Below are 15,841 nucleotides of genomic sequence, written 5' to 3' on the forward strand. Positions count from 1 at the left end.
ATACAGTGTGTGAGAGGTAAGTGATTGGATTAACAGTGCCATTGTGTAGGTGACTATGTTTTTTGTAAACAGTGTTACTTAAACAAGCATAAATAAGAGGTAATTAGCTTTACAGGTACCTGCATGTGGGGCTAAAGAGCAGTGAAATTGCAGCAAAATTGGTGGCGTGTAAAGAGGGAACTGATTGGATAGTGGCATTAGTCTAGATAATGATGATGATGATGGTGGGCAGCAGAGAGGTATGGGTGAAAGAGGAAACTGATTGCACATTGGTGTAGGTGCTGATGAGCGAAGACGACGACGATGATGAGACTGAGGCAATTGAATGTTGGATATGATTAACAGTGGCATTATGTAGTTTGATGATGATGATGATGATGATGGAGCTCCATGCAAGAGGTGGTTGGTGAACAATAGATCGATGGAGAACAGTAACATTTTAAGAAAGTAAGAGAAAGCCCTGCAAGTGTACGAAATCTGCAGTCCAAGTAGCTGAAAGCTGGATCCGATTCATTGTTTTAATACTTTCAGGTTTTCTTTTCTGAACTTGATGGGGTTTCTCCTTTTAAAATCATGCTTTCAATTATCGATTGGGACCATTGCTTTGTTGTTTTGTGCTCTCTTTTTTATGCAGGGAAGAGCGACATGCAGCTCAAAAATCTTTGTCAGAAAACCTTGTGGCTCTCGTGAGTATTGGTCTCTCTCACACCTCACACACACACACACGCGCGCGCGCGCACACACTCTCTCTCTCTCTCTCTCTCTCTCTCACACACACAAACACACACACACACACACACTCTCTCTCTCTCTCTCTCTCTCACACACAGACTCGCTCTCTCTCTCTCTCTCTCTCTCTCTCTCTCTCTCTCTCGCGCACACTCTCTCTCTCTCTCTCTCTCTCTCTCTCTCCCCCCCCCTCTCTCTCTCTTGCACACACACGTACAGGCAAATCGACACGTGAGAATCAGAAGCATGCGGCCCAGTAATACTTGTTTTGTTTTTTTCTTTTTGTTTTCATAAACACTCCATGTGACTGGTTACACACGTGTTCGGTGGCCATTTTGGGTCCATGTATTGTCCTCTTATTTTTTTATATCCGGTACACATGGTGCCAATTTATATTACATCTTGTCACAGTTTCTAAATAGTAGAGTTTTATACCCCTCTCTAAAATTGATTCTCTTGTAGAATCTTTGCCCCTTGTTTTGCATTTTATTGCTCCCCCCCATTTTGCTTTGTCTTTTAACACCAATCCTAGTGACTTTTTGAAGCAAGAAGATAGTTATGCTTAAATATCCACGAGATTACTCCTACATATGTTTAAAACTTTGGGGAAAAAAAAACCCTATGTACCCAGCAAACCTGTAAGTTTAAAATAGACCAAAAGTGGCTTAAAAAAGCTAGAATGTTCTTGGTTTGAGTAGAAGTATGTAAGAAAATAAGCCTTCAGGTGAACATTATAAATTTTTTAATGTTTTATTTGTAGCATGCTACAAAGAATTATTAAGGTGTTTTCAAAGCAAAACTCAAACCAAAAGCTTTTATTCTTTTATATTTTTTTTCAACATCATCTTGTGTTGGGAGTACTTCCACATAAGTTTACATTGAAACATTATATATTTCAAAAAATGATTCTCTACAAGTCTTTGTAAGCAATATAAAAGGCTTTCTTCTTTTACATGGTTGGCGTTAGTGGATCAATTAATTTATGATTGAGAAATTTAAAACTATACATAGATGCACTCTTGCAAACTTACTTAACATGGTTCAACACGTGATCAAGTGAAAAATTACTAAGGGAATATGTATGAATCATTCTTGTAAAACTTCTTATCGTATTCTGGGTTTTAGTTATTTTATTTTATTACATGATCACAAAAACATCAATTTTGCTCGTGTCAAAATTCTATGCAGTCGTGGATGAAGGAGCGTTGAAAGATCTCATTTCTTCCAGAGAATGGAGATTGCAGGTAGACTTGACCAGTGTTGGATTTGTCGTTGACAAGGCCACATTGCTAGAGATTGTCCCAGATCGAGGAGCCATGCTAGGAGGCGGCGTGGTCCTACCCATCAGTGGCCTTTTGCAGTTGTTGAGACTCCCACAGCAGACCACACAGCGTTGGGTTGTGGTTAGGGATGGCAGGCACCCTCAGACCCTCGTACCTGCCCCTTCATCCACACCCCTTGTGGAGCACCCTAACCCTTATGCAGCTCTTGCCTCACAGGATGTTGATCCTTCTTTGGAGGATGAGGCTTCGCAGGCACATGATCTAGATCCTTTAGAGGAGAATGCTGTATTACAGTAACAAGATGATTGTACCCTTGAGGATGGTGTTGCGCATTCGCATAGTCATGGTACCTCTCTAGTTCTGAGAACTAGCCCTTGCTTTTCCCCGGAGTGAGAGAGAGGTAAGGTTTACATCGTTAGATTTTTCCCTCCCTTACCTATGTGAGATGTACTTCCGTCTCTAAAGGGGGTCCTTTGTCGACCACGAGATCTGGTCGTTCCTACCTTGAGTCCTTATTAGGATTGTCTCTTGGAACATTCAGGGTCTTAGGGGTTTTTTTTTGTATTGATGGAAACAAATTGTAAAACCCAGCTTCATTATGCAGTCACAGGTGGACCTATGGATGTATTGCTCTTGCAAGAGCATAAACTGGATGCTAGCCAGTGTGGGAGATCAGGCAAGCTTCTCTCGGGACACCTTTTGGTCACCAGTTGTTGGTACCAAGGGTGCTGTTGTATCTCTGTTTTAGCTTTGATCTTGCCTTGCATTATTGGACATGGTGTCATTTTGCCTGCGAGAGCACAGTGGATCCTTCTTATGCAGGGTACTACACGTATTGGTATTCTCAACCTCTATGCTCCTAACCATAGAGGTGAGAGGATTGCCTTTTGGAAATCTCTCACTACACTGATGTCTCTTGCTGACCATTGGATTATTGGTGGGGATTTTAACATGGTTGAGATGCCAACGGATAAAAGATGTCGACATGAGGGCTTGGTGCATCCTCTTGAAAGAGCGTCTTGGGAGAGGTTTATACTCTCCATTCGTGGCAGAGATTGTTGGCATGAGGATGACATTTCGAGGAGACCATCCACTCTTCTTTATTCATGGTCTAATAGGAGAAGAGATGCAGGATGTATTTATGCACGGTTAGACAGATTTTATGTGGATGATTGGGTGCTTAATAGAGGTGGGCATACTTTTATTCTATAGGCACCTCTAAATCGGATCATTGTTCAGTGGTTTTATGTATTAGAGATTCGAATTGCCATGGATCAGCACCCCATGTATGCATGCCTGATCATTTGTTTTTAGATGCAGAGCTATCGCATCGTATGCTTGATATTTGGAGATCTCATGATTTCTCACAGGCCTCTCAAAGCCTGGCCTCTGGTCTCTGTGATATTAGTGACTTTTATCACACATGCCTTGTGTAAGAGGCAAGAGGCCTTGGATTTAGAAAGGGCTATTAGACGTAGATTGGCTACCTTGCAAAAAGAGCACGAGAAACATCCTCATGCTTAATGGGTTGCAGATTCTTTATGTATTGTTAGGGCAGAACTTCATCACTCTCTTGAGCAGCACGCGGAGTACCATTTCCATGCCCAGGAATCCTTTTGGACACAGATGGGTGGCAGATGTAACAAACATTTCTTTGCTACTCACACGACCCATCTCATGCCAGAGATAGTGTCAGGCAGTTGCGCAGGATTGCCATTGATTTCTATTGCCAGCTTCTCAGTTGTTGTTGAGCCGCACTCTGATTTGAGACAGAGGGCACATAGGAAGGTTTGGAATGCATTGCCACATTTGATCACTGAGGAGATGTGTGCTACTCTAGATGCCCCTTTTTCTATGCAGGAGTTCAGTCTCATGCTGTTCATGCCTTACCTTATGGTAAGTGTCCAGGGGGGGACGATGGCTTGTCCCCTATTTTTTTCATTACCTTTTGGGATGAGATTGGGGTTGAGATTACATCAGCTCTCCAGAAGATGTGGGACACAAGTTCTATGCCTTCTTCTCTCCCTGAGGGGCTTATTTATCTTATTCCTAAGAGTGGGGATAAGACATTGATTGGCCAGTGGAGACCTATCACCCTACTTGGGATTGCATATAGGATTCTTGCTAAGGCAATGAGCATCAGATTGTAGCCAATTTTGTAGGATGTCATTCATGATACTCAGAATGGATTCTTACACGACAGGAGCATCTTTGATAACATTTTCTCGTTTTGGGAGGCCGTCGAATGGGCTAAAGCAAGCGATCAGTCCTTAGCCATTCTTTTCTTGGATTTTGAGAAGGCCTATGATAGAGTGGATTGGGACTTCCTTGAGGGTACTCTTAGCTATATGGGCTTCTCTCAGAGATGGATCAAGGGAGTTTCATGCATGTATTGTGATGCCCACAGTAGAGTGCTCGCTTGCGGTGATAGAGGAGAGCGGTTTCATATTTCTTGCTCATCAGTATGACAAGGTTGCCCTTTAGCCCCATTATTATATATCATAGTTGCAGAGGCCATGAGCATCTTTCTGCGCTCCACTGTTGGTGTTTTTGGATTGAGGTTGCCTCTTTGTAGTCAAGAGGAATTGGTTGACTTTGAGTTAGCTGATGACACAGCCATGTTCTTGGAGGCTTCACATATATGCTTATGTTCCTTTCGGGTAGCACTAGAGGAGTTCTGTTTGGCAGCAAGGGCACTCATTAATTAGCACAAATCTAATGTGCTCGGTAAGACTTGGGATAGTCCTAAACCAAGATTCATAGCTTTTTCCAACCGAAAAAACTTGTTATGGTTATGAACTCTTCTAAGCACAAGTTCAAAAAATTGAGTCCCACTAGGGAGTCCATTAAGGCGCTACCTTTATAGAGTGCTAGAAATTTTGGTTTTTAGTGCCATTTGTATTAGAGTGGAGATCAATGTAACAACAAAGAGAGAGATGTAGCAAGCAAGGAAAGAGACATGGAAGCATAACACTCAAAGTAGATTGATTAGAATCAGTGAAGTACAAGTGAAGTGACATGATAAGGTCACTTACATACTCATAAGAGTGCATACATACACTTGGGGGAAATAGCCTCCTAAAGAGGGAAAAAGTGCCCTGGTCCATAATTAGCCTACATTCACACCACTACCATATAAATGCTACAAATTCCCAATGTAGTGATGATCTGAACATGTATAGGGATCATGTGGCTGATCAATCCTCAAATGATGGCAATAAGCCGAAAGCTTCACGAAAAGCTTCGAACTTCTCTCATGAGAGAGCCTTCATGAACATATTTGCCACATTGTTGTTTGTAGAGACATGTCACATAAGCCGAGCTAATCTCTCCTCTAATGAGCCTCTCCTTGACATAATGATAATGCACCTCAATGTGCTTTGTGTGAGCGTGAAACACCAAGTTCCTTGTATGTAAAACAATGACTAATGCACTCTGGCTCTATCAGTGAAGATGGAGGTGGGAGGTTGCTATCCAAGATCTGCCAAAAGGTGTTTGTGCTATATACACTAGAGTCGCTACTATAAAGATTGTCCTATACTCAGCTTCATAGCTCGAAATTACATAATGGTAATGCACCTCAATGTGCTTTGTGTGAGCATGAAACACCGGGTTCCTTGTAACAATAGCTAATGCACTCTAGATCTATTAGTGAAGATGGAGGTTGGGGGCTGCTATCTAACACCAAGATGTGCCAAAAGGCGTTTGAGCTATATACATTATAGAGTCGTTGTAAAGGCTGCCGGCATTACACTTAGCTTAGGCATCCCTTGTTTACATCGTTATGAGTGCACTAGATTGGAGTATTTAATAGATATACATGAAGTGCTAAAAAAATTGCTCGAGCGAGCTAATTTATGAACTGATCTAAAATATCAAATTTTATGGTGTAGATCACATGTAATAGCTCTGAGTTTGTAACAGATATGTTGATGGAACCCATCGATGCTACCCACCCAATTCACTTAGAGAATCAGTTAGCATTCCACTTTGGGCATACATTATTACAAAGTGCCCAAAAATTATATGGCTTGAAGCTTGGACACTTGTAAAGACTTCTGGTAATTAAGATTATTATTGAGGAGACCTACCAAAGTTGTCCACCTCCTTAACCGACGAATCGGTTAAGGAGGAATTAGTTAACACATTCTTTAGCTCCCTCTTCTCATTAAAATTATTATTGAGGAGACTTGACAAAGTCATCCACCTCCTTAACCAAGGAATCGATTAACACATTCTTTAGCTCCCTCTTCTTCTTAGTAACAACAAAGAAGGTCGACTAAAGTTTGATCTTCAGTAAAGAAGGATTACTTGTGATCAACTCACATGTCTTATATATAAATGTTATGAACTTACTTGCTTTGAAGAAACAAAGATATTGGTAGTGCTCATTGAGAGAGTGCTATGGATGATGAGATAAATGAATTGGATACATAAGATCTTGTACACTTACCAACAGACAAAATGTTCTTGATTTTGAATGGGTTTACAAAATTTAGCACAAGGTTGGTGATTCTATTGAAAGGCATAAGACCAAGCTTTTTCTTGTTGCTAAAATGGCAAAGCTAGCAGCATTATTTGTCTTTTAGGTTGAAAGAATGAAAAATCGTGACAAATGGGCATGAATAAATGATTTGCATGAATAAGTGTATATGGAACAACTCCCAGGTTATGTGCATCCAAGCTATTCACATTTGGTTTGCAAGTTTAAGTCAAGAACCTAGGTCTTAAAAATTTACACAACACCTTTCTTAAATCGGCTTAACCAGGTTAATCTAGGTTCATCATTATATGTTAAAGCTTTCAGGGGAGCGATTTTCTTTTTAATTATCTATCTTGGTGGCCTTATTATCATTAGGAATGATGTTGAACAACTTGATTTTATAAAGAAGAAAATGGCATATCCTTTTGCATGTTTGACCTTGGAGAGCTCAAATATTATCTTGGGAAGTGCTATAAATAGATTAGGTACTTGGCTATTTCAAAGGAGTTTCAAAAGAATAATGCCTTAGATTTGTTATCTCTATGTGGTCTTAAAGGATGTAAACCTAATAGAAAGACACCACACTTTATAGAAAAGTGGTGGTGGGTAGTCGTTATATCTCATTATTACAACATTGGATTTGCCTTATTTTATTTCATGGATGCAGTGAAAAGAAACTTAAGATATGTCAAAGGTACTTTGAATCATGGATTGCATTCTAAACCATAAGTTATAATAATACTATCTGAATGTACTTTGATATAAAGACTACCCACACTTTATAGAAAAGTGGTGGCATTAGGCAAACTTTGGTGGACTCAACTTTGGGCCTTTTTTCTATAGAGAGAGAAAGGCTTTCAACCAATAGGAAGAGAGCCACCGTAACGGAACTTTTGATAATTAGACATTTTTTTATATATTCTTTATATGAATATATTGTTATTAAAGAAATACGAAATGCATTTGACCACACTTTATAATGTCATTTCTTTAATATATATGAAAATTAGAGTGTTCTCAGCTCATTTAATAAATCTCAGCTCATGTAATGAATGGTTTTCAATCTAAAAATTTCCCTCGTTCTCAGCTCATTTAATAAAAGTGCTTTTTTCCTCTAAAAATTTGAAATGTTCTCTTTGAAGTTCCTAGCTCATTTAATGAATGCATTTCCCTTTAAAAATTTCACACCTTCTGGATGTTATCTCTTCTGCCATCTCATCTTCTTCCATACATGTGCTTTTATTTTCTATTTGCTTCCATGGAAACCACATGTCCTAGGCGTCCCTGCTCCTCTACTAGAGCTATTATAGTATACACCAGTTTTGATATGGATAATAAAAGGTGGATTCCTACCACAATCTCTATTGGTAGTTGGATTATGTTGCAGACTAGGAAGCGAAAAAAAACAAAGAATGAGTTCAAAGCCAGAGTTCAAGACTTCAAACTCTCTGACACAGGTAGGAGCATTAAGGAAGTCCTTATACAACATGCCTACATGCACTTAGAACTGCGTTTGCATAACGTTTGCCTAAAGGTGGATTCCTACCACAATCTCTATTGGTAGTTGGATTATGTTGCAGACTAGGAAGCGAAAAAAAACAAAGAATGAGTTCAAAGCCAGAGTTCAAGACTTCAAAATCTCTGACACAGGTAGGAGCATTAAGGAAGTCCTTATACAACATGCCTACATGCACTTAGAACTGCGTTTGCATAACGTTTGCCTAATGGAATCCCACTCCATAGACCAAACTGTAAGTAAATGTTTTTACATTATGTTTATGTAATGTGTTTCATTTCTATACTTATGGTTCTCTTATATTCGTCTGTATAGATATATATCCTTGAAACTTGGTTGACTGGCAGCCTATAGATAGTATTGTGGGAATCTTTGATGTTTTTCATGCATCTATTGGTGAGCAGCTATACAAAGAAACATCAAGCATGTCTTTGGCAGAGAGATGAGTTTTCTTTTATAATGAATTTTACACGGCACCTCATAGTGTTACATGTTATGGATCTTTGAAAGCATTACCATTGCCTTCATTCAACAGTCCAGAATGGCCCATACCAAAAGCAACAGAAACAAGTGAGTGCTTTAGATTAAAGATATACCAAGACGTGCAGAGGTGTATAAGACCAAATGTAGCAAATCGTCAGGTGAAAATTGTTGTCTTTATGCCATTGCATGTTTTTGTCGACTTCTTTTATGACAAGGAGGTCAAAAACATCGTTAATGTTTATCTGTAAATCAGAGAAATGTTTGGATTTCTTAGGTCAAAATTGGAATGTGAAAGAATTAAATGGGGTTACCTGCAAAATCCATAGGAAATCTATTGTATGTAAATATATGATTGGCTCTCCCATAATTTTATTTTGGCCTTTCATTATATGAGATGGCATTTTGTCAATGGAAAACTTGCAATTGATTAGATCATGGAGGATGACATTGAAAATTCATTGATGTTATTAGAGGTATGGTTTGAACATGAGCTCTTGACACTACTCAATATAAGGTCAAACATCTCACTGCGTCAAGTGAGAACAGACTTAGCAAATGAGGATGACCTACAAGTGCCTGATGATTATGTGTTCAAGTGCAACGACCATAAGGTATGTTATTCAATCTAACCTTGAAAAAGTATTCATTCCAAAACTACGCCAGAATCATTATTACTTATATACATTACTTTGATTTTTGGAAATAGGTACCAAGGAGAAAAGAAAGGACCATTCAATGTAAAGACATTACAAGGAAGCAAGTTTTCGTGGTGCAAACGACCATCACATAGAAATAAATGGAGATAAATGTATTTTTGATAGCATATAGTTCCATCAATCATGACAACATTTTGTATTTCTCAGAGCAATAGAAACTAAGACAAATATTCTACATTTTCTTATTGGATATTTAAAACATTGATATGTTCTTATTTTTTCCTATACGAAGCGTGCTATTGTGTGTGGGATGATTCTTGTTGTTGGGGCGGTGAGGCTTGTCCCGTTGAGGAGGTGCTTGCTCTTCGGGATGCTCTTGGGTTGGTTGCTCTTCGGGACGCTCTTGGGTTGGTTTCTCTTCCGGACGCCCTTGGGGTGGTTTCTCTTCTGGAATTGAAGCTTGCTATTGTTGCGGGGTTGAAGCTTCCAAATTGACGTCTTTAGATTCATCAGATTCTGGAAGCTCGACAACAAACCTATCAACTTGTGTTTTCGGGGGTACTACTGTGGCAGTGGTCCTGGTCACGGTCGTGGTGGAGGGGACACAAACGCAACAGGGATATTAGGCGGCCTGCTATGAATGTTGATAATAATATGCTCAATGGCCTCTTCCTTGAACAACCCTAAATCCACATCGGAGTATTCTGATAATCGTGGATTCTGCAAAAAAGCATCACAATGATTCTATGTGCATGCGCGCAATGACATAGCTATCTTGAAAAAACTCGACAATCTGGTCTTCAGCAGCCTCTTGCTTGCAAACATTTTAGGGCAGAGGCCTGCCAACGCATATTAATGCCAAAATTCTTGCATGTAGACCGAACTACACACTACTAGAATGGCAACTTTGGAATTGCGCAATGCATATGTTTCTCCACCTTCCTTAGTTCAAGAAGGACGGATCTATGTTGGTCATATCTGCATCTCCTCATTGAGCGCAATGCAGACATTTTCTTTCCCAAACTAGCTTCTCTACCTAATTGAGGATCATCTATAGATGAGAGCCTCACGGTCTTCTTTGTACGCGCCATCTGAAAATAGTCATAATTTTACATGATAAGTTTCTCAATAAATACATAGGACAATAATACAAAAACTATTGAAAAAGTTAACTTTGATAACAAATTAGCTTTAAATCACTACAACGCGATATGGGTACTTCGAACAAAATCTACATCAACTCCTCGCATTATATTGATTTCTTAAAGAGACCCTTTCATTTGACAAAATAACACAAGAACAATACACCTAACAACACCTACGATAAAATAGGTCCAAATCACTACAACACGATACAGGCACATCAGACCTAATCATCATACCCTCCTCGCGCTGTAGTGATTTCTTGCATAGAGCATTTCATTTCACAAAGTAGGTCATGGAAATAAGTCATAGATAACATACATGATGACATAGAACAATGTATAGGACAAGAAAGTATGTCCAAAACACTATAACACGATATAGCTACATCAGAAAAAATCGTAATTCATTCTTCGCGGCGTCATGGTGATTTGTCAGACATTGCCTTTCGTTTGACCCAATATCTAATGAACGTAGGTAAAACATGATATATATGATTGAATATAACATTTAAGACCAGTAGTGATTGCTTAATAACTCACCAAAGAATTACGTAGGGAAAATGTTGAAGTGATGGACGCTTGCTTGATAAATTGCAGAGATGGCGTGGATGAGGAACGACAGAGGAATACATGCAGCTGAAGGAGGCAGAATGAAATGAGGGCAAAAGACAAGGACACTTGACATTTACCGAGGACGAGTACCACATTTACTGAGGACACTTGACATTTACCGAGGATGAGTACCACATTTACTGAGGACAAGCACGACACACGTGCGAAAGGGCATGTCAACACGTGCGAAGGAGGACGCGGGGTCGTACTCTCATGATGATTATGATCAATCAATTTTTGACACGTGTCATCATACGTACGCAGAGCACGTGGTGTGCCATCATGCATGTCTACCACATGTACAGACCGTTAGTTTCCATGGATAAAGGTGACCAACGTTCATTATTCATTGCTTCTTGCTCTCGTGCAATTTTTCTCGTAGTCATCACCTTCACGTTGCTTCTTGCTCTCCTACAGTCAACTTCATTGGTTGCTTCTTGCTCTCCCAGTAAATTTTACAATATGCTTTCAAATATTTTCGTGTTTCAATTTGGTCGAAGTTATATAATTGTTTTATAAATATTCCATCAAAGATTGCTGCTTTTAGATTTTTAAGAATTTAATTCATTTCTCACAAATATTTCATTTCTCATAAATATTTCATCAAATCACTACAATGCGAAGAGGGATCTCGGTGAGAACTAACGTACCCATATCGGATTGTAGTGATTTTTTCCCCAATGGTAATTTGCTTGCATAAATTTCTTAAAATCACTACAACACGAGAATAGGTCTCAGTGCGAACTCTCTCAAGCATATCGCGTTATAGTGATTTGTCCTACTGCCGTTCTATTTTTTTTCTTTTTCAAAGATTTTATCGTTTAGATTTGTAAGATTCCTCTCTCCAGCTTTTTAGGTGTAAAGGTGTAAGAACCTCCCCTTCTGTTCTTGAAATTATTCCCCTCTCTGAAATAGAAGAAAGATCTTGTTTTACCCTGTTTTGGCCCAGAGAGAGAAAATATCTAGAGAGAGAGAATCCAAAATTGAGATATCTTTGGATATAAAAATCCTCCTAGTGTCTAAAATGGATTCCCCTAAAACAGAAATTCAAAATGAACTTTCCAAGGTGCATTAGGGATTAATTGAAAATGTGTATAAGGGACCTTAGCCTAAGGGTCTACATTTTCAGAAATTTTTAGATTATGGTCCGATTAAGGTTATAATGGGCCAATTGGATTAATCCAAGTGTTGGGATGAGATAAATCCAAAAGAATAAAAGAAAATACCCAAAAATGAGAAAATACTCACATGAGATGAAGAGTTGGCTGAGTACAAGGTTTATTAGTTAAAAAATTATGAGATATTACTAAAAAAATGAGATATTTTAGAATAATGATGCATTTCTGACACCTTGCTAAGGAGAGGGAGACTCTTGAGGTAGGCACCTTTTTCACATGTGTGGAAAGGTTTTTAATTCAAAAAAATTATGATATTTTTATCTCTCCTCTCTCTTGGATCAGACCAAATAAAAAAGGGAGCCAAACTGGTCCAAATCTTGTCCAAATTGAGTCAAACTGAACCTGGAAAATTCTAGAATCCAGTTTGACTTGGTTAGTGGCCTCCCTCACCTATAAATAGACCCTTAGTCTTTTGTAAAAAAATATTGGAGCTATACTATGCCAGTATTATATTAAAATAATCATATTTTCTATTATCCCATAAATTTTCCTGTCTCTTGGGAGCTTGGAGCTCTCTCTCTCTCTCTCTCTCTCTCTCTCTCTCTCTCTCTCTCTCTCTCTCTCTCTCTCTACAACAACCCTTGGAGCTTCTCTTCTCCTCTTGGTGGACCAATTGATTGGTCGAGGGCTTCACTGCTAATAGAGAATCAAGCCAAACTTGGAGGTAAAATCAATTTTTATGGTTTTTTTCCAATTTATCTCAACGACTTTCTTCTCAGCCCCTCTCAAGCTTGAGAAGCTTTCTAAATGAATGTTTTAATCCAAATCAAGCTTTCCCTTAAAGTCTTAATGCTTAATTAAGAGAAAGTTAATCTTTATGCTTATTTATAATGCTTTCTTTAAGTAAATCTCTCTCTCTAAAAGAATAGCCATCTTTATGGCTAAATCCTTTGAAAAAGGATGCTTCTCAATGATAGTCTCTTAATTCAAAGCTAAACTCTAGGCTTGATAAGTTAGAGATTAAGGAAATGATATTTTTATGATTTTGTGTTAATAAAATAATGGTTATTTCTTTTAGATTATTTATAAGTAGTTAAAAACTACTTTGATTGATTCTAAATGAGAAATAGATTATCCTATCAATTTAAGAAAAAAAGAAAAAATGGAATGAGCTTAATCTAGTGGGATAATCATAATTAGGTTTATGATTATGGTTAAAATTGTAAAGGTGTAAGAACCTCCCCTTTTGTTCTTGAAATTATTCCCCTCTCTGAAATAGAAGAAAGATCTTGTTTTACCCTGTTTTGGCTTAGAGAGAGAAAATGTCTAGAGAGAGAGAATCCAAAATTGAGATATCTTTGGATATAAAAATCCTCCTAGTGTCTAAAATGGATTCTCCTGAAACATAAATTCAAAATGAACTTTCCAAAGTGTATTAGTAATTAATTGAAAATGTGTACAAGGGACCTTAGCCTAAGGGGCTACATTTTCAGAAATTTTTGGATTATGGTCCAATTAAGGTTCCAATGGGCCAATTGGATTAATCCAAGTGTTGGGATGAGATAAATCCAAAAGAATAAAAGAAAATACCCAAAAATGAGTAAATGCTCACATAAGATGAAGAGTTGACTTTGAGTACAAGGTTTATTAGTTAAAAATTATGAGATATTACTAAAAAAATGAGATATTTTAGAATAATGATGCATTTTTGACACCTTGGTAAGGAGAGGGGGACTCTTGAGGTAGGCACCTTTTTGACATGTGTGGAGGTGTGTTTAATTCAAAAAAATTGGGATATTTTTATCTCTCCTCTCTCCTGGATCAAACCAAATAAAAAAGAGAGCAAAACTGGTCCAAATCTTGTACAAATTGAGTCAGTTGGACTTGGTTAGTGGCCTCCCTCACCTATAAATAGACCCTTAGTCTTTTGTAAAAAAATATTGGAGCTATACCATGCCAATATTATATTAAAATAATCATATTTTCTATTATTCCTTAAATTTTCCTCTCTCTTGGGAGCCTGGAGCTCTCTCTCTCTACAACAACTCTTGGAGTTTCTCTTCTCCTCTTGGTGGACCAATTGATTGGTCGGGGGCTTCATTGCTATAATAGAGAGTCAAGCCAAACTTGGAGGTAAAATTAAATTTTATGGTTTTTTTCTAATTTATCTCAATGACTTCTTCTTCTCAACCCCTCTCAAGCTTGAGAAGCTTTCTAAATGAATGTTTTAATTCAAATCAAGCTTTCTCTTAAAGTCTTAATGCTTAATTAAGAGAAAGTTAATCTTTATGCTTATTTGTAATGCTTTCTTTAAGTAAATCTCTCTCTCTAAAAGAATAGCCATCTTTATGGCTAAATCCTTTGCAAAAAGATGCTTCTCAATGATAGTCCCTTGATTCAAAGCTAAACTCTAGGCTTGATAAGCTAGAGATTAAAAAAATGACATTTTTATGATTTTGTGTTAATAAAATAATGGTTATTTCTTTTAGATTATTTATAAGTAGTTAAAAACTACTTTGATTGATTATAAATGAGAAATAGATTATTCTATCAATTTGGGAAAAGAGAAATAATTTAATGAGATTAATCTAGTGAGATAATCATAATTAAGCTTATGATTATGGTTAAAATCATGATTTATATTCATAGTTTGATTTTAAGCATAAAAATGAACTACTATCATATTTTCATTACAAGCTTTTATTCTTTAGAAAAAAATTAAGAATTATCAGTAATAGCAGCAAAGCTATAGCAAAATTTTTAGAAAATAATACATATCTTATTTTTATGCATAATGCTAAAAGAGGACTTTCTACCATATTCTAGGATTGGACATCCTATGCAAAAAGAATAATTTTCATCATATTCATGAGAAATATTTTTTTTATAATTATGCATAATTAATTGATTATGAGAAAAGAGTAAATTTTGGTAAATTTATTTTTTATACAAAAAGAGAAATTTTCATTATATTGAGATCCAAGTAATTAAATAATAAAAGAGAAAATTTTGGTATAATTTAAATTATGAGTATTTATCAAAAGTGAAATTTTGAGCATTATTAATCTTATTGGGAAATATGGGTAGAATTGATTCTTGTAAATCCCATGAATCTTTTACTCAAAAAGAAGAATATTAAATATATTTCACTTGAGAAATTTGAGAAAGAATATAAAAATATCCATTGAGAAAAAGTACCTTTAACTAGGCCAAGCAATTGGCAAAAACTTAGAAAAGTCCCATCGGTATCGAAAGTAGAAAACGATACTAAAAATGGATGTGGATGTGGATGTGATGAGATGTGGATGGGATGTGATGTGATGTAAATGGATGTGGATGTGAATGTGATGAGATGTAAATGAATGTGGATGTGGATGTGATGAGATGTGGATGGGATGTGATGTGATGTAAATGGATGTGGATGTGAATGTGATGAGATGTGAATAAGATGTGATGATATGTGAAAGGATGTGATGTGATGTAAATGGATGAGAATGAGATGTGATGTGACAGGTATGCATGTGAATGAATGGATGGACGTGGATAGATGTGAATGTGAATGAATGGATGGATGTGGATAGATGTCCATGTGAATGCATGAATGGATGTGGATAGATGTGCATGTGAATGAATGGATGGATGTGGATAGATGTGAATGTGAATGAATGGATGGATGTGGATGAATGTGATGAGATGTGAATGGATGTGATGAGATATGGATAGATGTGGATGTTTCAACAGTAATGTGGATGGAATGAATGAGATGTGATGTGGATAGATGTGGACGTGATGTAATGTGGTTGGAATGAATGAGAT

General features: G+C 37.3%; 1 protein-coding gene across 4 annotated transcripts in view; it reads right to left on the minus strand.

Moving 5' to 3' along the window:
• Positions 1 to 461, minus strand: part of LOC147626076 (ABC transporter C family member 8-like) — a 59,297-nt gene extending 58,836 nt beyond the window's left edge. For 2 of the 4 annotated variants that reach the window (XR_015268770.1, XM_086817640.1), the window contains exon 1: positions 120 to 258. The gene's annotated coding sequence lies outside the window, so the exon portion shown is untranslated. Of the gene's footprint in view, positions 1 to 119 lie in introns of all 4 variants that reach the window. The other 2 variants (XM_086817638.1, XM_086817639.1) reach the window with 2 other exon arrangements.
• Positions 462 to 15,841: the final 15,380 nt, after the last annotated feature.

Source organism: Cibotium barometz, chromosome 23 (genome assembly GCF_041138505.1).
Source record: "Cibotium barometz isolate CiBa-2024 chromosome 23, ASM4113850v1, whole genome shotgun sequence".
In the NCBI taxonomy this organism is placed as follows: Eukaryota; Viridiplantae; Streptophyta; class Polypodiopsida; order Cyatheales; family Cibotiaceae; genus Cibotium; species Cibotium barometz.